This window comes from Plectropomus leopardus, chromosome 23 (genome assembly GCF_008729295.1).
Source record: "Plectropomus leopardus isolate mb chromosome 23, YSFRI_Pleo_2.0, whole genome shotgun sequence".
Classification (NCBI taxonomy): domain Eukaryota; kingdom Metazoa; phylum Chordata; class Actinopteri; order Perciformes; family Serranidae; genus Plectropomus; species Plectropomus leopardus.
Window position 1 is genome coordinate 10583222 of NC_056485.1, and position 22541 is coordinate 10605762.

General features: G+C 43.1%; 1 protein-coding gene across 19 annotated transcripts in view; it reads right to left on the bottom strand.

Annotated features, from left to right (window-relative positions):
- The window catches only part of LOC121961980 (receptor-type tyrosine-protein phosphatase delta-like), a 139262-nt gene that overhangs the window by 115385 nt on the left and 1336 nt on the right, over nucleotides 1-22541 (bottom strand). The window lies entirely within an intron of this gene.

Sequence of the window (22541 nt, forward strand, 5' to 3'; positions counted from 1 at the left end):
TTAAAACATTATTTGGCCCTTATAAAGCTTTTATTTCTGTATAAAATTACATAACTCTGAATCCAAGCCATTTCTTTAACATTGGCTTTGATGATCCTGACAACATGTCAGAATGGGGAGAGACAGCATACTATTCATGTAATCCAAATTAATTGAGATATTAAAGCAAATACAACAACACAAGCTGCTGTCAACATATCTAAAACTTGAGCCATGGCCTCTAATAATCTTGTTGAGTTTGTATCAGGTGTCCGAGGAGCTGCTGCTGTTGTGATGGCTTAAATGTAAGCATGGGTAGCTGGGTAGGTAAGTTACTAGGTAGGATGCTTTATCCAAATCTCTCGCTTGAAAAATCATCGTCTAACTCCCTCTCTCCCTTTGTTGCCTCACAATGAACTTGAACAATGAAGCGCGCAATAAGCTCCGCTGTCTGAAATACATTCACTTGCATAAATGGCAGATTGGCAAAGGGTACACAAGAAAGCAAGACACATAATCTCCGAGAGAAAACCTCTTTGTGCGAGAAAGCGTGCCCGTGTGTGCACTCCCTTCCAGCATAAAATTTCGACAGCCTTGTCACCGCTGATTGTTGACTAGAATGTAAGCCTGTATGCTCGATACTGTGAATGCCTGAGATTGAGATTCCTGTGAGTACAAAGACTGTCTTAAGACGAAGGCTGTACCTTGTGAATGACTGTAATTAGCTATGGACTTAGACATTTAATTATCGATGGGACCAGTGTTTGTTCAGACGGTCTATGTTGTCTCTGAATTTTGAAAATCCTTTTTCCCATGACCAGTGCTACATCTTATGTTTATGCTATCTTGATTCTAATGCATGACCACATTTTGACCCCATGTGTTGGACCAAACATCAGAATAGATTTAGAAAATATATGCAGAACAGATTTCACACTCTCAGCCGCTGCCCTCTTTTGAGATTCATGGATTAGAAGGGTAACAGTAAATATGACATAATGTAAGAAAGCCAAATTATTGCATAATTGAGCATTTCTGTGTGGTCTTTTGCATTACCAAGTGTGGACAAACCATCTGCTCCCTGTCTGAAAACACCCATGGCAGAATAATTCTCTAAACCAGGTAGTTTCTACTCCAAAGTTCCTCCACAGTTCTGGCAGCCCTGGTGACAGTGGAGCCAATCTAATGGGCAGCAGCCCAATGTGGGCCCTATCAGGTCCCATCTTGGCCTTGTGCATTCCCTATCTCTCTATCTCTGTTGGGGAGACATCAATCTTGATTTCTGCTGAGTGCCAAAAAGGAGTAGCAGGACAATGAGAGGGAGAGCTGGAGAGGAGGATGGAAGTAGGGCGTTCACCTGATAAGGCAGCTGGGAATCAGGGGAGAGGATCTTGGGGAGCGTGGCCCCAGCGTGCTGGAAAGAGGAACTTCATCTTTATCTAATTACCACAGGGCCGTTTTGCCAGGGTAGATAGCGTGAGCATTTATGGCGACCGGTTGGTATCGCACTACTCTCATGCCTTTACAAGCACACACATTCCCGTGCACAAACTTATGCAGATATGATTAACATTCAAATACACTTCCAGCGTCTCACACAAGTGCAGCCACGCACAGGCACTCACACATACATGGGGCCCAGGGCTGAGTGCCATAACAGCCCAATGAAATATATTCAGATTAGAAAGGTGTCGCATTACTCTCCAGCCGGATGATAAATACGCGGTTAGCACCATCATTAATCTTGTACCCCTCCCCACCTTCCGCCTCCAGACGCGGTGATGTAAGGGGAGGAGAGCCAGCATACACTGGATGGAGCTAGTGCCTCAGTCAGGGCTGCAGCGGTGCGGCTGGTGCATGCATGGAGCAGTTGCTTGTTCTAGGTCTCCGAAGCACAAGAGGTCATGGCAGTCTAATTCACTGGGCTTGCTTGTAATGTCACTGTTTGGAAAGGCAGGTTGAATTGAGGTCTTGCTGATTTTTTTATTCTGGGATTGTTATAATGAAATACATGAACCCCCCCCCACAATTGTTGTACACATTGTCTCTTTTGTTCTCAAGCTGTCCATAGACACTCCCTGTCATTCCTTTCGCATTCACCTCTCTTTCCTTTTACTCCTTTTTCTTTCCAAGCACACTGCCTTCTGCTGCCACCCCCCCTTCTTTCATCCCAAGGGTTTTCTGACATATTGCCCTGAGCGGCATTTCATAGTAAGTGGCCATTGTCTGGCTAATGAGCAGCATGCATAAAACACTAGAGGGCTGAGAAGACAATGATAGAAGTACACACGGAGACAGAAACACATGCTGGGCACAAGGGTGGATTCACCATCAGTGGCTTAAGCAGCATATTTCTCCTGCAAACACCGCTGTGTCCCTCTGGGGAGGCTTCAGACAGACAGTTCAGACAGTGGCAGGTTGCCCTCAATACAATCACAGCCCTAGGGAGGGGGTTAAAGGTCAAAAGCGGAGGAAATTACGTGTGATAAATTGGCGATGGTGCTAGGAGTGTTGTGTATATGTGAGTGGGGTCATCCTCCCCTTCCCCTTCACTGGTGTGTTTGATGAAGTGTATAGTCTTTGAAAGTACAGCCTGTGTCTCATGCTGAAAGTCAGTTTGAGCAGGATCCTCCCACATATCCTCATTCAAGTGGTGCCTCTTGGGAAAAACAAGGGAAAGCACTTTATTGGGATTGGTCCAAATGGATGACTAAAATTTGAACGCTCAAAATGAGTCACAGTTGAGTCACCAAATGCTTAAGGAGCATTAGATCTTTTTTATCGTCTTTAGTAACATCTGCTCAGATGTTGATATATGGAAAAATCTGTTGTGAAGACCTGTCGTTGACTAGATTCATTATGTAATTATCAGTGTACAAACATCTTGGCAAAACGGTCAAATCTTATACAAAACCGCTCAATATTACAACAACTCAATTTAAGCTTAACAAAGCACTGGCATAGACTGGAATGTTTGTCTTTATCATACATTTTAAACAGAAAACAGATCCAACCCAACGGAGCACTGCAAACGGCGTCCCTGAAAAGTGGTTAGACATCATATTTACAAGATGTTTTGCTGATTCAGAAGTCTAGCAGGAGGAAAGTGGAGTTGATTGAAAATTCACGGCTGATCTCACATTCCAAGGGCAATTTTTTCAAGGGACATTTTCTCATTGTTGTTAGAAACTTCTGTCCACAGTCCAGCCCGTGGTTCCCCAAAATACTTTGGACCTCATTTTTGTCCTCTCAGATTATGACTTTTTTTTCTGCTCCCGTCTGCTTTCTGTAATCACCAAGACAGCAAAGGGATGAGTTTCATCCTTGCCAAGACCTTTGTGCTCAACAACAAGCGTACACTGGGACTATTGTGTGAGGAGGCCCAATATAAACTCTAGTGTTTCATTGCAAGATGGCTGATTAGCTCTTAAGGGGGCTGTAAAGAATTTGGTGCCCTCGTTTGGGGCTTCATTCAGGAGGCGCTTGTTAAATTAGGGTGATGAAAACTGTTCTGCACACGCATGGCATACACTGGTATATAAAATGATACTATAATCGAGCACAAATTCCACACAAAAATTGTCACTCTCGTGCGGTTACCTTGTGTTGAGCCAATTGTGTTACCACTTTTTTATTGAATCTCTCAGTCGCCCCCAATCACTCTGTGCTCCATAAAATGCTGGCAAGTGGATTGGGGCTACTATAATGGTGGCTCAATGCAGAAATAAACTTGTTTTACTGCCGCAAACAAAGTGATGTGACCTGGAAAGGTTGTATTTTTTGCTGGGATAATGACTATATTTTAGAGTCAGGTCTCAGTGTGAACTCTAATTACTTGTCTGGGGCCACTGAGCTACATTGGTCTCAAGCACTTAGTAATGAAGTCCATATTGTTTCCATGTTTATTAAGCACAACATGAATATGGGGTGAAAATATCTTTAATGAGTGCTGATACTACAGATTTATCTTTACTTTAGATCCTTGAGCATGATAATATAGATAAGCATCCTTTAGTTTTTGATATTTAAAGATCCACTGTGTGTAGAGTTTAAGGGGGTAAAAATAATTGTTTTCATTTGTGTATAATCACCTGAAAATGAGAGTCATTATGTTATTGTGACCTTAGAATGAGAAGTTTATATTTACATAGAGCAGGCCCTTATCCAGGGAGTATGCTATGTTGCACCACCATGTTTCTACAGACAAACCAAACACTGGCTGTAGATTGGGCCATTTATTTTTTTGCGTCAACAGCCATAATTAGTAGTCCCTCCGCAACGAGCCAGAACAGCATTGGAAAAACTCTGATTTTTAATATTAAACTGCTTTGTTCAGTGTTTGTACCAGTTTAAATTATCGGGTCCGTTTTTTTTGTTGTTGTCGTTGTCGAGACCTCTGCGAATAATATGGCTCCTGGTACAAAGCTCCTGAACATTCAACCATGAAGGATTTCTAACTGAGAGCTCACACTTCACATAGGAGAAGTTTCAGCTGGTTGCAATTTGAAATCCTCACTACTAGATGCCACTAAATTCTACACACTGCTCCTTTTTAGTTTAAGTTAACCTGACATGGGGTGCTAGAATGAAAAGATCTACAACATAATGGCCATATTTACCATCTTTCCAACAGTTGTAGCAGCTGCTGTACCCTCTTTTGACATGAATTTTATCTGTCCATCTTGCTGAAGCCAAATTCCTAATAGAACATCACAAACTCTGACACAAGTTTGAAAGAGATATGTTTTAAGAAAATGTCCTTTGACTTTCACATTTTATATGATTTCATTATCCACTCTCTGCAGAACTGGCTACCAGTTAACTTAATCACTGTGACACCCATTTCTCATAAATATGCAAATACAATACAGACATCTTGAGCACTTTGAGCGCAAAAGTGACTTTAGGCGAAAGCTTGCCGAAGACCCTTTCTCAAATCTCGAGTCAAGTCTTTTGGACACCTCATGTGGGGTGCATTTTTCCCCCGAAATTGTGAAGTTTCTGGGTTCCTGCTGCAACATGTTTTGCCAAAACACAGTGTGCTTGTTTGTCACAGTAAATTTAATCATACAAAATGGGAGCACTCTGTGCTGCTCTCATCACTGCCACTTCTTTTGAGTGGTTTTGTTTCCACTGTGGTTAGAATTGAAGCAGATAGAAGGGAGGCACAACAAAGACAGAAAACCAACCCTGCAATCTTAATGAAAATAATATCGTAAAAATGGCACAATGGAGGTCTGGTTATATAGCTCAAAATATAATTTTACACTCAGGTCCTTTGTGTCCCTCCAGACAACTGGCTGACTAGTAAAACAGTCCTCCACAGACTGAAAGGCGGCATGGGTTTGTGAGATGGTAGGGAAAAATAAAAGGGACTTGAGGCAGGAGTGGGGGATTTGTAGGGGTATTAAGGCATTGCACGCCTGCTGGCTTGTGCCTTATCCCACTGTACATTCCAGTGGTGCAGTGTGCAAAACTTACAGCCCTCAGCCAACAAAAAACTTAAGAGTTTGGTAGTCTGTGTGCAACTACTATCACCCTTGAGGTGGACCATCTCAATCCATCTTCTGTCAGCTGTCTTGTCTCGCCTCTGCTCGCGTTTCAGCTGATCTACTTCATCTCTGACAGGAGGGCAGAGCTTGTGGACTAACAGCTGGGAAATCTGTGCCCCCCCACTGCCCTTGCGCTCCTCCTCCTGCCACCCACTCTTTCTCCCTCTCCATGCCCTACCAGGTCAGCCTACTGACGGCTAATAAAAGAAGCGGCCCTTGACTGTGAACAGCTGGGTTCCTGTGATCTAACTCGGCAAGCGGCTTGCCGGGGCTTTTTCTTCTGTGAGCGGAATAGTAAAACACACAAGAATGAGGGTGACAAATACAGTACGTAGAGAGGATTGGGATAAATGGAGAGAAAAAGGGGGCATAAAAGTGTGAGCGAGAGAGAAAAGTGAGAGAGCAGACGTACTAGCATGCAGCGGTAAGCCAGAGGAAGGGAGCTCAGTGGCTGTCTTGTCCCTGGCTTTTCATGGCCTAACCAGCTAATCAATAGCACAGAGAAACACTATTTCAGCTGGCTCACTGAGCTCTCCGTACAGGAGAAATACTGAGAGTGCCAACTCAGTATCTGCTATTTCTTCCCCTTTACACTGCCTGACAGCAGTATTTCTTTTAATATATTTAGCGGATACACAGGAAGTGATGTATCTCGCAGAGCTGTGAGCGTGCACCTACGCAGGAACCTGACTTGGACATTAGAGGGAATGGAGTGAGTGGGAGCAGCTGAAGTATGTCATTGAGAGAGCTCTACTGTTTTTATAGCTGCTGAAGTTTCTTTGGCAAAGAGAAGTGGCTTTAAAAGAATTAAATAATCAAACGCTGACCATAATAAAAGCAAAAAATAGCCATGTCAGCTACCATTAATAAATCCAAACACAGAAAGCAAAGTGATTACAAAAGGCTGTGAGGATTTCTTTAGATACTGGCCTCGCTTTTAAACAAAATTCCTTTGGTCCTTTTAGACGGCTTTGATGCATCTTTGGGAGTGCACGCTGGGAATGGACGAGGTCCTCCCCTCTCTGCTGTTGGCATTCCAGTCTCGAGAGAGACGTGATAGTGGCACCGTCACTCTAAAACAAGGACTCCAGACAGGGCACGGGTGGGGGGCTGTGATGTGAGGGAGGCTTAAAATGTGGCAGACTTAAATAGCTGTCCATATGACCCGTCATGCCTGACCTACGCTTTCTTATCGCATTGCTGTTCCATGGATATCTTTTCTAATTTCGCGTTTGTGTGTGCGGACAAGTATGTGTGCAGCAGGGGAAGTTGGTGAGTATGAAAGACGACTCCAGATGCTCCCAGCTGGCTGTTGCCCAGTGAGGCTAATACACTTCTGCCTGCCTAATTAGAGCACACACTCACACACACATGCAGAGTCGACCCCTCCTCACCACTCATGTCCCGCTGTTTCAATGGGTTTATGGTAGGAAGAACATATGCCCCCCCTGTGTTTTATACAGGACACACATGCAGACAGCTAAACAAACAACCAGGGGCTTAATTACCTCATAAGGGACGCCAGGGGTGAGGGCTGCTGATGAGTCACAGGAGCATAATGTGAAAGGATGTGCAATGCAGCCCGGGAAAATGCAATACAGCCTGCTGTAAAATGCAACCGATTTGTGGATTTTTGATTAAAGTGGTGACTCAGTGGCATGAAAACTATTCAGCAAAAATGCTCTATGATTGCAAGCAGTGTGGGAGTCTAACTAACGCTTATAATATCTCAGCTGCTTCGTGCAAACACACAAACTAACAAGACCACCCTTGACTCACTAAAATGAGGGGGTTTGCATGGAAAGAGAGGAGCATGAAATGATTAGCTTCTGAACTGGTAGCACTTCAGCATATGTAAAAGCTGATCGACATATTTTTCTTGTCAGCCGTAACACAAATTGACTCTGGATGCCATATGTGCTTGGCACACTGACCCTTTCTTTAGGCTGTCGAACAGCAACACGGCACTCCGGCGGCAGCAGCACTCCCTCACAACACATCTTGTCAGACATTTCCTGCCAGCCTGTCAGTGTTAGGCTGTGTGTGGCAGCTTGTCTTTTTTTCCCCCATTTTTCTTTTTGTCTTGTTGGCACAAACACATAAAATGGCAACAAAAAAAAAAAACAAAACCTCATACCATCTGCAAGAAGAAATCAGTACTGAGTTAAACCATGGTTTACATAATTATCTTTAAAAATAAACCCACTTTTCTTATTTTTTTCCTTTTTATACTTTCATAACGTCTCTGTTATCAGCTTCTTCCAAGGATGTAATTTTAAAATAAATATCTAAGATAAATCAATCTTAAATAAACAAACAGTATTGCCCAGACTTATTAAAAATTATACAATTACAATAACAGACATTAAGTATGAATACTCAATATTGCACAGAAGCAGGAATCCAATAAGGCAGGGGGGCTTGTCAGTGCTTGAACATCAGTTTGCAAGTCATGTCTGACCACAAAGCAAGGTCTAAAAGGGTAAATGATAGCCTCAAAACAACACACACAGAAGCAGTGCCAAATGAGGACATAGGAGGAGGGGGAGGGCGGTCCGGGGCAGTGGAGTAACAGAGAAAGAGATCCCAAGGTCAGTGTTCTGGGGCCGGCAACAGACGAGGGAAGAGAGATGGTGTGGACAGATGTCAAAAGAGATAAGCGTCAGGCCTGACAAGCTCCAGCTTGGCTATCAGTTACTACTCCGAGCCTGAGGTCGGGCCGGTGCCAAGACAATGCCAACGCCTCTCTGTGACGATCAGTGCCTCCGGAGGTTGTGCAAAATGGCTGCCGCCATGCCAACGCATTATTACGAGTCAGTGGCTCGGCATTTTTTTTTCTCAAAGGAAGTGCCATCTGTGAGTGACAGCGGGGCCTCGGCCATTTATTTTGAATGCAGTAAACAAAGCTGCCATTTTTGCATTTTGAGGGTCTGGATGCTTGCATATTACCACCGGCAAGGCTGTTTGTTGTCATGGGAGATATTAAGTGCAGTGTGATGTATATCCTTTCTCCATCTCCATTCATCTAGTTCAATCCATGCTCCTCTTATAAGCATCACTCAAGCAGCAGGACAAAATAAATCCTCATTTTCACATTTGAAAGCAGGGTGGACAAAAATCCAATACTCAGGAGAGTGCTTGGTCTTGCTTTAAGCATAACCGCTCATGAGAAGAGAAGGAGGGGGCATTGGGAAATAAATCAATATCAGGCCATTTACTATGATATTCTGTGGTCATTGATGATCTGTCAAACCATTTATTTCACAGTCTGAACTGCACACCAAAATCATTTTCCAAAGAACTTTCTCTACATCCAAAACAAATAATGAATAACTCGCAAATCAATACAGTGTGCTTTATTGAGCTCACATGCTTGACTTGAGTCTGGCACCTGGCCCAATTGTTTTTCATTTGCAAGATATCCTCTTCTCTCCCTCCTTTGTTCTGCTTTGTATCAGGCTAAATAATAACAAAAGGCACGGATCTTAAATGATCTGCATATACAGTGTGTTTTGACGTGTAGAGAGACTATATCTCTTCTAGGGACAGTAAAGTTCCATAGCACCCTGCCAGCTCCGTTGAATAACACGTTTCCAGAAAAGAAAAAACAAACCCAATCTGAGCAGACTGATTTGACTGTTGAATATACAGGGGCTCAACAGTGTGAATCAAAAACATCCGGCACCCTTGATCAGCGCCTCTCAAAGGGCCTCGGGTTTCTCAATGGAATCAGCGTTGGCAGTGCCACATCGACCCGGGTCACACCCCGCTGTTCTACTGAGTGGGGCTGAATAAAATCATCGCCGGCAGACTGAGAGCTCGCCAGGGAAGGGTCAACTGCTGTGACCCCCAACGGGAGGCCAGGCCCCATCTTCCTGAAAAAAAAAAGAAAAAAAAAACACTCCCAAAAAAAGCCTCCGTGTCAGCAGGATGCTAACAGAACCACTGGGCGAACAGTTCTAGGAAGACGTTTTGAATGACAGGCAAACTAGCATTTTGTGCAGCGTTTGACAGGGCCGCAGACCCAGCTCTTTGAGGTTTCAAAGAGAACTGGTCGCAAGCCAAAGTTGTTAGCATGTGCTGTAGACTGCATAAGAAATGTAACGCCTTGAAAGAAATGAGGGATGCGAGAGGACAAAATATGAAAGGTGATTTCCTTATTTATGAAGACAAACTTCCAGTTACACCAGAAAAAAAAACCCTACAGCAATGGCGCCAAGATAAAGCCTCATTCATTACTTGCCCTTAACTCACCTACTGGTGCATCCCTGTCTGCCTGAGCATGAACAAACTACCTACCGTCACTGACCCACTCAACTCCACCATCTAAGGGTCCCTCTTGGGTCACGGCCTTAGTGTCACACATGCCAGTGGACGAGAGAGGGATATTGATTACCAATAAACTCATTAAGAACTAAGAGAAGGACTTTCCACACAGACACAACAATTTGTTTCTGTCAAAATAAAAGCTTAGCAGTCAGATTGTTCCCACAGATTCCGATTACTCTCTTGCCCTTTTGAACTTGTTGTTTTCCATATGAGTTTTGACCCCAAGCTTTATCAATGATTTTAATATTAGCTGTCCTTAACTATATTTAAACCTAATGTTAGACAGTAAGGTGAATGAGTGTAATTTAATGGCTTAACAATGAGGGTAATGGAATGACTGTAATTCTGATAACACTGAAATTCTGGCATTGGTTTATGGCTTTGGGACACTGGCCATTATTTTACAGAATGAGCAATTGATAGTCATATAGTATCATATATCTGCTCCTCTTGTGTTGTGCATCTGCTGTCCCTGATGTTCGCTGGCAGCTGACCATTTCTGCCTTCATCCTATCTGCATATTTTTTAATGTGATTTGAAGCTTTTTAAGGTTGTCAAATCTGGCACATTAAAATGAACATGCACACTGCCTACATTTATATAAACATGTAAGGTCTACAAATATACGAAGGTTATTTCATTTTATTTTTATTTATTTGCCAATTATTTCCCTTATAAGGTTTCTGAAATGACACAAACCTTGACCAACACAGATCTGTTTCAAGGCAGTCTTTTACGAGGAAGTTCACATTGCCATTGTGGCCCGAGACAGCCATTTTGTGTCTGCCTTTGAACCACTGTTTGGGGAATCCTGCATGCTGAACTGGGGATGCAGGGAATTAAACCTTCCCAGCATATCGATGATAAACTGTCAAGTCATCGCCCCTTTGCCCCCGCTATGACGCTTCTGCTCTTCTGGCCCTGGAAAGGATGTGCCTGAAGATCGAGATACCAAGCGAGGACGTGGACGACTACTGTTATCGCAGCTCTGCCATTAATAAGATGGCCCGGTGGCTTGTGTCCCGAGGTTTGCTGGTCTGTGTTATCACGCTTCGGGACAATCTAAAATGAAACAGCGCTGGAAATATGGCGCCACTGTGACAGGGGGTAAAAATGGGAAGAAATGTGATGGGCCATGGTGTCAGTGTGGTTAATCGAAAATAATGGCCAGCAATTTATAGTCGCCGTCCTGACCAGCACTGGATGTACTGATGCAGGAGATCGAATTTTAATGTGTACATTCCATCACTTCATACAGGCTACTGATGTTTAGGGCCTCAGCCAAACGGCACATGAATCTGCAGATGGAGGTTATCATAGTGCAGTAATAAACTGGGAAACACTCTAAAAACAGACTCTCTGTTGGGTTTGTGTGTGTGTGTGTGTGTGTGCAAGCATATGTTACAGAACCTTGTTCAGCATTAGGGCGATTTGACAATCATGCGATTTCCACCTGCGGCCATTGTCATAAATAAACGGAAATGGGAGAGGGAGGAGGTAAGCTCATGGGAGATGCAAATGAAGTACACCTGCTGTGTTTTCAAGACCGCAGGGAGCCGTGAGACCCATCAGTATTTTTCCTCATTTGACAAGAGTCCATCTAATCTTCCTTCCTCCCTCGTTCGTCTGACTGTGCTCCCCTGGTGTTAAACACTTGAAATGGATCCTGGGGAAAAATAATTCCAGATGCGGTATGCCCCCATGGTGCTTAGTTATGCAGCATTGGCTTATACTGTCATGTATGCTACTACAGTCCTGAAAAAATCAGAAGAACTACAGCACTTGTCAGTAGCCACTGACAGCAGCAGGGGCAGATCAAACCAACTGCATTACTTCTAAATAAATGTTTCTAGTTTTAAGAAGAAGTAGTCCATTTGTATTGCCATTCGTTTTTGTAAGTTAAGTACATGCAAATAATTTTTTTCTACTGTAGTTGCAAAGCTCATGCAAAATTTTGTGAGCATCACTAAAACCCCTTTCAGACTAACACAGTGACCCGCGGCAAACCTGCTTTGGATGTGAACCTAAACGGACCTGACCTTAATGACCCAAGAAACAAAAGGTGTTGAAAAGTTTGAGAAAAACTGATAATCAAGCAGTAATGGAACTATTAATTTCTTTTATTTATTTAAGGGTTAACCACCAACTGAAAGCATCATTATTTGACGACCTTGGGTTGGTTGGTTGGCTGGTTGGTTGGGCCAAACCACCAACCTAGAATTATATACTGAACCTTTGATTACATACTGCTCAATTAAACAACAACTACAAATAGATTTTAAATATTGCAAACAAAGCACCAAAAATCCATGTGTGCACTGGTATGTAGGGATCGACTGCAAAATGCATGAATGACTGATGGTCTGGCCTGAATTAGCTCCTAATGCATTTGTCTTGTGCCATGTCAAAAAAAAAGTGGTTATTGGGAAGCAGAGGAGGTTGATGACACTTTATGTTGCAATCTATGCTGTTAGCTGACTAAAAGCGGCACTTAATGAAGACGTAACAGAGCCTTTTGCTTTTTGTGATGATGCCTACCTGGAAGGGACTTGAGCAGTGGCAGAGAAGTGTCTGCTGTAGGGAGACAGCAGATGGCATTAGGATGGATGTGGATTTTCACATTGGTCTGTGGGAACCAGGATCCTAGACCATGGTGAGAGCATGTGATCTCTTTCGTGTCATATGAGTCAGCAAAGCACAGCTTGACAAATCAGGAAAGTGGCTTGGTATGAATATTTTTCAAAAGAGCTTCTGATCAGCAGGTCTACATTGAAAGACAGAAATTATACATCAGCTGTGACTCAGGCTCCTCAGTATTAGGTAAACTCACTCATTAAGCTCAGACTGTATTATCGGTTCCCTCGGCTCGGAGCACAAACACTAAATAACCTCCTATAGAGCTGAAGAGGTAGAAATCAGCTGCATACAATTTTTCTTTTACACCAAGTCATTTTCTGCGTTTCACTTCTGACGTCAGAGCTCTTAATGAAGACAGCATAGCTCACCGCCGCCGAGTTCTGCACAGCCAGTCTAAAGATTTTATTTCACTGCTTCCACAGCTTGCCTTATTTCACTATGGCTTAATGAGAGTCGTTTGGAATAATAGGCTTCCATTGAACGGAGGCATCTGCATCCACACAGCTCTAAATGAGTGAGCTAATTTCCAAAGATAATCACCTCTCCTGCTGTGTTTTTATGCGGAGATGCTGTAGATTTTTAGCCTCAGATTTAATGAAGTCAAAAATTACCTCCAATCCTCCGGTAAGGTTGACGGAAGCTGAACCCGTCACTAATATTTGTCTTTACATCGTAAAATAAAGGGTGCTATTTTCACAAACATGGCAGTTAATGAAATGACGAATGTCTCTATCCTTAAAAAAAAAAGAATATTTTAAAATCTGAAATACTATATAGCATTTTCTATGGCAAAAAGTGAGTAAAGTTATTTTATAATCAGCACTTTATTGCCTAACAATTAGCTTGTTTTTACTGTTATGATGGAAGCAGCACCAGGTCACAACACATTAGTCAGTCTGCCATTTAGAGTCCATTAGCACTACTGAAATATGGCCAGATTTATAGTTTCTTGTCAGATTATTCAATAAATGCCTAGTTAAACCAAACAACAAGCCAAATTTTTAATATTTTATTTAAAGTTAAATGTGAATGTCCTTCAATTCTGCTGCTGTAAAAGATTTTGGCACAGAGGCCATGCTGAGGGCAGCCATCAGATCCATTAGCTCAGCACATAATCATCAAAACTTTGTTACTGCAAAGAAATCCTTGGCTTTACTGTCTGCTTGAAATATGCCTCGATCTGTGCTACAGAGAAATTTTGACTAGCCCAACTGAAGCACTTCACGCTGCTGTAGAGACATAAAAAGAACTACAAACACTTTTTACATGTTTCCAAGAGCAAACAAGTGAGATTTCTTAGGATGCCTGGGTAATGAAGTCCACTGGGACATTCAGACACACAATTAAAGGCCGAAGTGAGCTCTCTTTTTCACTGTCTCTTCTGTCTCCCCTCTTTTCTTCCTCTCCACTCCCTCTTGTCTGGTCCCTGTGTGTGTGTGAGAGCGTTGTCACTGATGACACCGAAGCTGTGGCGTCATGCAGTCACTGCAGATGGCAAATATGAAGGGAAAAAAATGGGACAGGAAGGGAGGAATCGCTTACAAACAGCCTAGGCCATTTGACAGAGAGAAACCCTGGCTTGTCAGAACAAATGGGAAAGGTCACAAACTGTGACAATATAGTAATGTCCCATTCACTGAACTACACTCTCCTTTATTTAACTTCCCACTTTCACGTCAACTAACTTGTCTTTAAAAAAATGTCATGCCCTTTTATTTCTGTAAAGGTTGCACTAGAGGCAGCCACAAGCAAGGGAGACGGAGCTGTTTATCACATTCACTGTGTATTTATGCAGTTAGGCTAGAGAGAAGCTGTCAGTAATTTGGCAACATTTACAGTACTTTTCCCCTCGCGGCTCTGTTGGAGTGGCTGTTGCAAAAAATTTATACAATATGAAAGAAACAGCAGCAGAGGTTAATTCCCTGGTGCAGTGTTATGCAGGCTGGCAGTCCAAGCGGAGGAGCAAGACAACAATATGGCTAGCAGCTAGCGCAGGACATCCTCCTCACAGCTTTGTGTTTAGCTTATCACAATAGACGGTCGGGAAGGTTTCCAAATAACGGCAGAGGGTGGGAAGACGGGGGAGAGAGCAGAAGGAAGGGGAAGGAAGGGATTGCATTGTAATGTGTTTTCATGGCTACCAAATGAACCTTTCTATAGACTGGGACACAAAGAGCACTGTAAAATGCACATACAGACACACACTCCTCTTGGACTGTCACAGGAATGAAAATCAGCTATGGCAAAAAGAAAATCCATTTGCTGTATTAAAAGCTTGAGGTGTGACGGCCAGCATCAACAGCTAAATTGCCATCCATCCACACATTTTCTTTTTGATGCATATTAGCTTTCTCTCAGATTTAATACTTCTAAAATAAAACCTACTGTAATTGACATCTTTTTCCCTTGTCTAGACCTGAGGCAAGTCATCAACTATGGATGACACTTAAAGCTAGTAAGCCATTTCACAGTCGATCTAAATCTCAGTTTCAACTACAGTCCTGGGGGTAATGTTTCTGCAGGAATTTTTTCCTCCCGAGTTGCCTTCAAACCATGCAGTTGTGTATCTAAGTCACTTTATAGATAGTGTTTAAGTCCATAAAAGTCTACCCACTTTCCTCTTGTTTGGTTTGTGGCCTTGTCTGTATATTTTACTCTCAAACTGTCATTTAATTCGTTCCTATATAAGCATGCTAATCATGTGTATATGTGTGCCTGTTAGCATCCCTATCACTACCCTCAGCTAATTCCACAAGCGCTCTCTTTATGAAATCCTACCTGTAGTGTACATAGTCACCAAGGCTGGGTATGGGTACTCAATACCTTTAAGGTATCAGCCAAAATAACCCAGTACCCAGCCAACATTAGTATGTAGGGCTCCTGTGGGTAGGAAATGGGCTGAAAATGGGTCCTATAGTAAAACAGTGTCTACATTTGATCAATTTTGCACCCAGATCTAGAAAAATAATGACTTATAGTTTGGTTTTGCTTGCAGCCAGTCATCCTGAGTGTTGATGGCATTTAGCTCAACTGAATTCTTCCATTCACATGATAATTATAGAATGAAGAAAAGAAAAAAGGTATGAACTGAAGTACCTATATTGGTATCGATCTGTTGGTATCGGTATCACTTTAAGTGTACAGGTATTGTTACTGCTGTCGTCATTTTTTAAAGCTCACTGGCCAAGACTTTGTCATCCCATCTTAAACCAAACCTCATATTAGCCTTTGCTACCTTGGGACCTGATCCCAGGCTTATGTGTTACCTGACATCATGTAACCCAAGTAGCATGTTGTGTTAAACTTTCACAGATTGGAGGGGGGAAAAGGAGAGGCCGTACCCAAGCATTCCAATTCCCACGTACAAACTCTCCCTTTCTCACTGTCAAACACACTCACAGGGCATGATGGGGTCCGGTTACAGCAACGCTAAAACTCTCTGGAATGTTTCTTTAGGGTAGATCGATGGGAGAACACATGCAAGGACAAGGTAGGAGTAGGTGGAGGATTAAGTGTTACGGTTTGGGTTACCCTGCCCTACACCTGACATGGACGTCTCTTGAATGGCGTGAGAAATTTAATGTAAAAACGTTGTGTTAGAGGTCACGGAAAGTCTTGTTAGCTCTACCCTCTAGGATTTGAGGATGTCATGGATGGCTGAAGGAGTTTGCACTTGTAAAATTTCTATTTGTGAGCTGCACCTTTTGGCCAATGAATGGAATTGCATAATGTGGCTGTGACTGTGGCATGTCAGTATGACAGGATCAGTTTGCTATAACTCTCATGACTTGACTTTCCTCGTCTCATGGCCTATTTCACGCCCGCGCAAATATCAACATTAAATAATCATGATGCGGATCTGCCTTACATGCAGAGTCATAAATAACTTGGTGACTTCATGGGGTTTGGTATGTGTAGCTTATTTATGCCTATCTTTAACTCAGAGCTATTTGTGGTATCTTGAGCCTTTCTGCATGAACTTCATTTAAGAGTAACTTAAGTCTGCTAAACAGCTCTGGCTAAAACTGCCTTTCTATGTTTAACTGTTGCCATCTCATCTCCCAGTGGATTTGCGTATAAACAGGTCCAAATATAGTTAATTACCAAATGGGTTCATGGGGCTGTAAAAGTGAGTGGATACTGATTCCTTATTTGCTGATTTTGTGACTGGTACCAGGCCAGTATGCTTCTATAATACTTGGTTGGTCCACCTAAAAAGGCAGGAGTGTTTGGAAATGCATGTTTTAACATACTGCCATGGCAGCCCCCAATACGAAAGGAAATTTAAACACTGGTATTATTCTATAAATACATAGTTGGGGTCATATGCGCCATAGTTTTCTCGCCTGACTAAATATAAACAAGGCCCGTCTGCGCAGTGTTATCTCTACCAGCGTGATGCAACTCTCCGAAACCCCTCTGAAATAGTTCCTAAAATATACATGAAAAAGGAGCGGAAAGATACACCCGTTCTTCTGTGTCTGCTGTTTGAAGACGCAAGCACAACCTTCATCTGTCATCCCTAAAATATCACGACGAGGGAAGAAATAAAGGAAGGAAGGTAGACGGGATGAAACACTGAATGAAAAAGACAAAGAAGGCTCACGCTTCGGATGGAGTTGTCAGCATCGCTAGCACCACTGAAGCACATCTGTATGAGCAACATTCCTGTTCTAGTATGATGAAAAAACTGACAAAATACCTAAAAGTTTCCTTTCAGGTCTTGGCAGGTTTTGAAATAGGCAGGACAGGGAAATGCTGCGACTCACATTAATGTCTAATACTCGCTCATTTTTTTTCCCACACAGAGCTCTGTATTCCCCCCGGGCTACCATTTGCTTTGCAAAATGCATGCATGAAATTCTTGAGACCAGCCTCCCCACGAGAGTCTAAATAATAGATTACCAACACAGCATCCAGCCTGCGCTATAACTTCAGCCACAACTGTCTGGCCTCATTAGCGAGGGAAGTGTAAAAGATAGCCAGCTGCTAGCCCAGGTGACGGCGCTCAGCTCTGGCCTTTGGCAGTAGTGGCCCACCCTAAAGAGAATATACGGCGTCTCGCTCAGTGCAATTCATCTTGTAATCCGCCTTAAAGCTGCTAAGCTTCCGTTGATGGCAAATGAATGAAGACCAATGGCAGGGACGATGGAGACAGAGGGACAAGAGGGTGAAAGTTTCAGTAAGCAGCAAAGGGAGGGAAGAAAAGGACCAAAATGTGTTGGATTCATCTGAGAGGAATGACAGAGGGAAAGGCGGTTGGTTTGGGCGGTCTGGTCAGAACCAGAGGTGACCTAAGCCATTTTCATCCACTGATTGTCCCCCCTTTCTCCCTCCTTCTGCCCCTCCCTCCATCTCTTTTCACTCTCTCCTTCGCTGCTCTATCTCTCTCACCCTCTCTCTCCATGTTCGCTTCCAAATGGCAGTCATTATACCGGACATGAAAAGTCATTTTAGTTCCGCCTGGCTTCTTCAAAGCAGCTAGCTATAATTGCAGATTGAGTAGAGGGAGAATGCCGGGGTTACACAGAATTTAAACATTGACTCCTAACCTTGCAGGGATGCAGGAATTTAAATTTGGATTCAAAAAATGGGGAACGATAAATGAGTAATCATACAGAATCAATATTTACACAAGGCTGATTTAATCAGTACTGAAGTGCCTTTTTTTTCTGTACATGTTTCTCACTTTGCTTGTGTGGTATCCATACGTTTAAACATCTCCCAGTAATGTGGGTACCAGACTCTGCAAGCGGATTGGAGGCACTGGATCCCATTACAACACGTGTCACTTCAAGAATTATGGCATGGATTGGGGAAACACTTCCAAATTATGAAAAATCCATCCACTATTAAATGCATTCCTCATTCGTGAAATTGCTATGTGGCAATGTCACTGCACTTTTTAATGGAATTTTCCCCTCTTTGCCAATTTCAGTTGGAGTCTGGGAAATGCAAATGCCCAACAAATCTCTTTCACTATTGTTCTGAAGCTTAATTTAAGATAAAAGTCATGTCTTGTTTTAGTATTTTATGGGAATTATTTTATGGAGAGCTGCAGCAGCAACAAACACTGTGTTTAGTCTGTTCTTAGGATTAGCTCTATCGTTTGTATACAGTCTTTTGCATCCCTGTGCGTGTGTGTGTGTGTGTGTGTGTGTGTGTGAGATTGTGAGTGTGCGTGTGTGTGCATACTCGTGTTTGCAAAATTGCGTGTTACAAATTCAGCCCCAGAACAGTTTACAGTCCCAGAGGGTCATATATATATATATGTTGCTCTTTCCTTAGTTTACGAGCTACCCACCAGGCTGAGCTGAGCAGCCCTCCCTTGCACTTATCTCTTGCACCCCTCTATTTGGCACAGCAGGTAGCGTAATTGTTCTTGAAAAGAGCCTATCAACTAAAGGCTCCATTTTTGACTTCTTGTCGCACAGACCTTTATCATAACACCCCATTTTTGCCCGGCTCCAGGCTCTAACCGCAGAGTGCCTCTGAACAAAAAGTGTTTCAGCTAAGTCATTCCTTTTTGATGGAAGATGGAGGTGGGTTGAGCGAAGAGGGAGGTGGAGACGATAGAGAATATAGACTGGGAAATATATCATCTGTAGGAGACCCTCCCCGCCGGCCACTCCCTCAGCCCCCCCCACCCATGAAACGCAACCCCTGCTAACTCTCTGGCAAGCAGAAACAAATTCTAAAACTGTCATACTTTAATTGAAATTCCATCACTTGTGTGGCTGCTATTGTGGAATAGTTTGATAAAGCTGTGTGACATGAATGCACAGAGCCAACCGCCACTTCTATTTCTTCCTCCAGCTTTTATTTCCTCATTCCGCCCGTTATTCAAATGAACCTCAGTGGATTCTGCTCTCAGCCTTTCCAAAAAAATTAAGATAAGAGGAAATGAGACAATGGGAAGGGCATAAAAAAGAAATAATGTTTTGGGTTGCAACACAATCAGAATGAATGCTTGAAAAATATCGCCGAGCTACCTTTTTATACCCCATCACTTTCATTCTGGCAATATTTGAAACCAGAATTATTAGCGTTCACTTCAGTTTTCTTTGAATTTGCTTTAACTCTTTCAAAGTGCTAATAGTGACAGGCTGTTAGTCGCTACATGGGGGATGATCCAAAATGGAGTTCAAGGGCAGAATTCCAATCCTCTGCCAGTGCCACTGACCCTGATCCAAATCCATACCAGCATACTCCCTCCCCCTCCATGTCTTCACAACTGGCTACAGGCGTTTGGCATCCATCATATCTCCTGAAACCCAATCTGCAAGCAAAGGACAGCTGCGGCAGTCCTCCCTGTTTCTGACACATCAGTACTCCCCCCGTATGCAAAGCCTGGAGGCAGAGCCGCCAGGCAAAGCGTTCAAACTGCGTCCTGCCCCAATGCTGAGTTGAACCATGTTGGAAGTGACACCGTGCTTTGCGTGTTGGAATACATACAAGTCAATTTCACCGAGGGGAGATACATGTAGGGAAATCAGGATGAAAGGATGAAATGGAGGAATTTTTTTCCCCATGATTTTGATGAGACCAATCTGAGACAGAAGGAAGTATAGAAGAATACGAGAAAGCACAGAGAGGAAGCAACACAAAGACTAAATAGGAAAGAACAAGCTCAGTGATAGCCCTGTGCTCCTTCCACTGCCAAATAATATTTACGCCTCAGCTTTCTGCCCTGACAGGGTGATGGACAGTAGAGGTGATTTTGCCTGGGCGTGAAAATAGGCTTCTTATTATTCCAACCCAGTGGCAACTTGAATATCAATAAAAACTGCTAGCGTTCCCCTATGTGTAAAACCAATGCCCCGTAGCGGTGGTTTTTATCAAGCAACCCACCCTTGACGCTAGTTATGCAGTACTAGAGGTTACGGGAGGAAATGCTTGCCAAGTAAATAAGTGAGTGAAGCGATTGAATAGAGGGGAAAAACACAGCGGGACTGGGGCCAAAGTGAACCAAGGGTAAAGTCATGATCACTTCATTATGCTGGAGTGCAGCTCAGTGTTGTGCGAAATCAAACTGCTTTCTCATTTGTCACAATGCATCAAGGCGGCCTCTGTGAAGCGGGTTTGTAGTCGACTGGAGGACCCTAATGCACAGAAGCACACATCGCCTGATGAACATGAAACTAAACTGCAAGATATACAAAAATAGACAAATGTACAGTAAACATACCAACACTGCTATGACACATGCACCTTGCTACCATCCTGCTTTTTTTTCCTCCAACATGACCTCTACCAGTCAAACTTCCCCTGCATTCGCCAACCACCCACCCTGCCAGCTAGCCAGCCGGCCTGCCAGTCAGTGGGTAGTTGTTAAGGGCTGTTGCTGGCACAAAATAAGCTAGAGTACACCCACTGGATTACAGAGGGCAGGCAGTGAGGGGGGTGATTGCTAACAGACCTATTGGCACTCCATCTCCTCCAGCTCCAACACCACGGCGCCTGATAATTGTGGCCTCTATGTTTACGTATCCATTTTTGTAATGTAAGTGTTGATTTCTCATTCCACACTTGTAATAGGGGCCCTGGCCTTGGAATTCCTGAAGTGCTGCTAACACACATACAGGCACAGGCACACACACGTAAGCACACAAAAACTTTTTTCTCGCTCTTTTTGTCTGCACTTGAAAATAAACCAGTGAGTCAGAGCTACTTGGCTGTGTAAGACAATGGGACTGTGAGGTGCAGGCACACTTGTTTGTAAGAGGGCTTGGCTTTGTGCCGAAAAAGGACTTGGATAAGGGAATGTTGAAAGCTCCTGTATGATGTCTCTGTTACATTAAATGAACTGCTGTCATAGAGATTATATATATGAGTTTAACATTAACCTGCATATCGACTAGCGGCTTTAAAAAAAAAAAAGAATACTTAGTCAGGTCTGTGTACATTTGAGAAGTATTACAAGTAAAAAGGACATATGAAAGACATTGTTGACTTCTCTCTAACATTCAGTCTTGAAAATACCCCGGTGTCCCTTCCAGACACTGTCAAAAATGTGGGATATGATTTCCGAATGTGCTTCAGGCACAAAAAGCTGGAGAAAAAAGTACATCGGCAGGCACGCAAAAATGGCCCAACTCCCTTATAGGCACTTTCTAAAGCCTTATATCATTTTTCAATTTAATGGCTTGCATGCCATGAACTGTTTGTATCCTTCACACACACAAACACACACACAAGCACACACACGCACATTGCTGTAAGCTTGACTCATTTCTCCTTTCATTTCCTTTTTACTATAATATGGAATTACATTTTCACAATTTATTTTTTTCCCACAAAAAGCTACGTTATTTTGGAGGATTTAGAAGCACCACTGAGTAAAGGTTGAGGGGTTTGAGAGAAGATGGCCGCATCAGTGCCGCTTTTCCTATGACTTGCTCTCTTCAGCGACTTTGGACAAGCAGCACTTTAAGCGAGCACCACCTTAATGCATATCCATTTTGTCTCCTCTTTTGAGTGCTGCTGTCGCAACAGCGAAATTGGAAATCGAACGTGTGGTGACAGCTCTAATTGCGCCATGTCAAAATTGGGCAAGTGCTAATTGTTTGAGCGGGGAACTGTAAAACATGGTAGACAGTGGAGGTACTGGGGAAGTGCTCTCCCAGAATGCTTACTGGCAATATACTGGGATTGGCTTCAGCAAACACACATGCATGGAAATTTGCATGCTTAACACTTAACACACTAACTGGCCATTGGAACACCTCACTAGCCTTCTCCGCCTTCAATCACCGCCCTTTCATTTGGTTCAGACAGCAATATACTACAATACATATATGTGGTCAGATTGTTTTACACCATAATGCCTCCACACATACTGTAAATTCCTTAAATTTCAACAAGCTGATGGATACATTTTCAGTATGTTGTGAGCTTTGGCAACCACTATATCTGTTAAAACAGTTTTCTACATGATGCCTAAAATCCCTTCTTAATGGCTTGTAGCCTCTGTACTGCATTCCCCCCACTGGCTGAGGAGAATGAGTCCCCTAGTGGCCCAACCGGCACACTGAGCACAGGTGG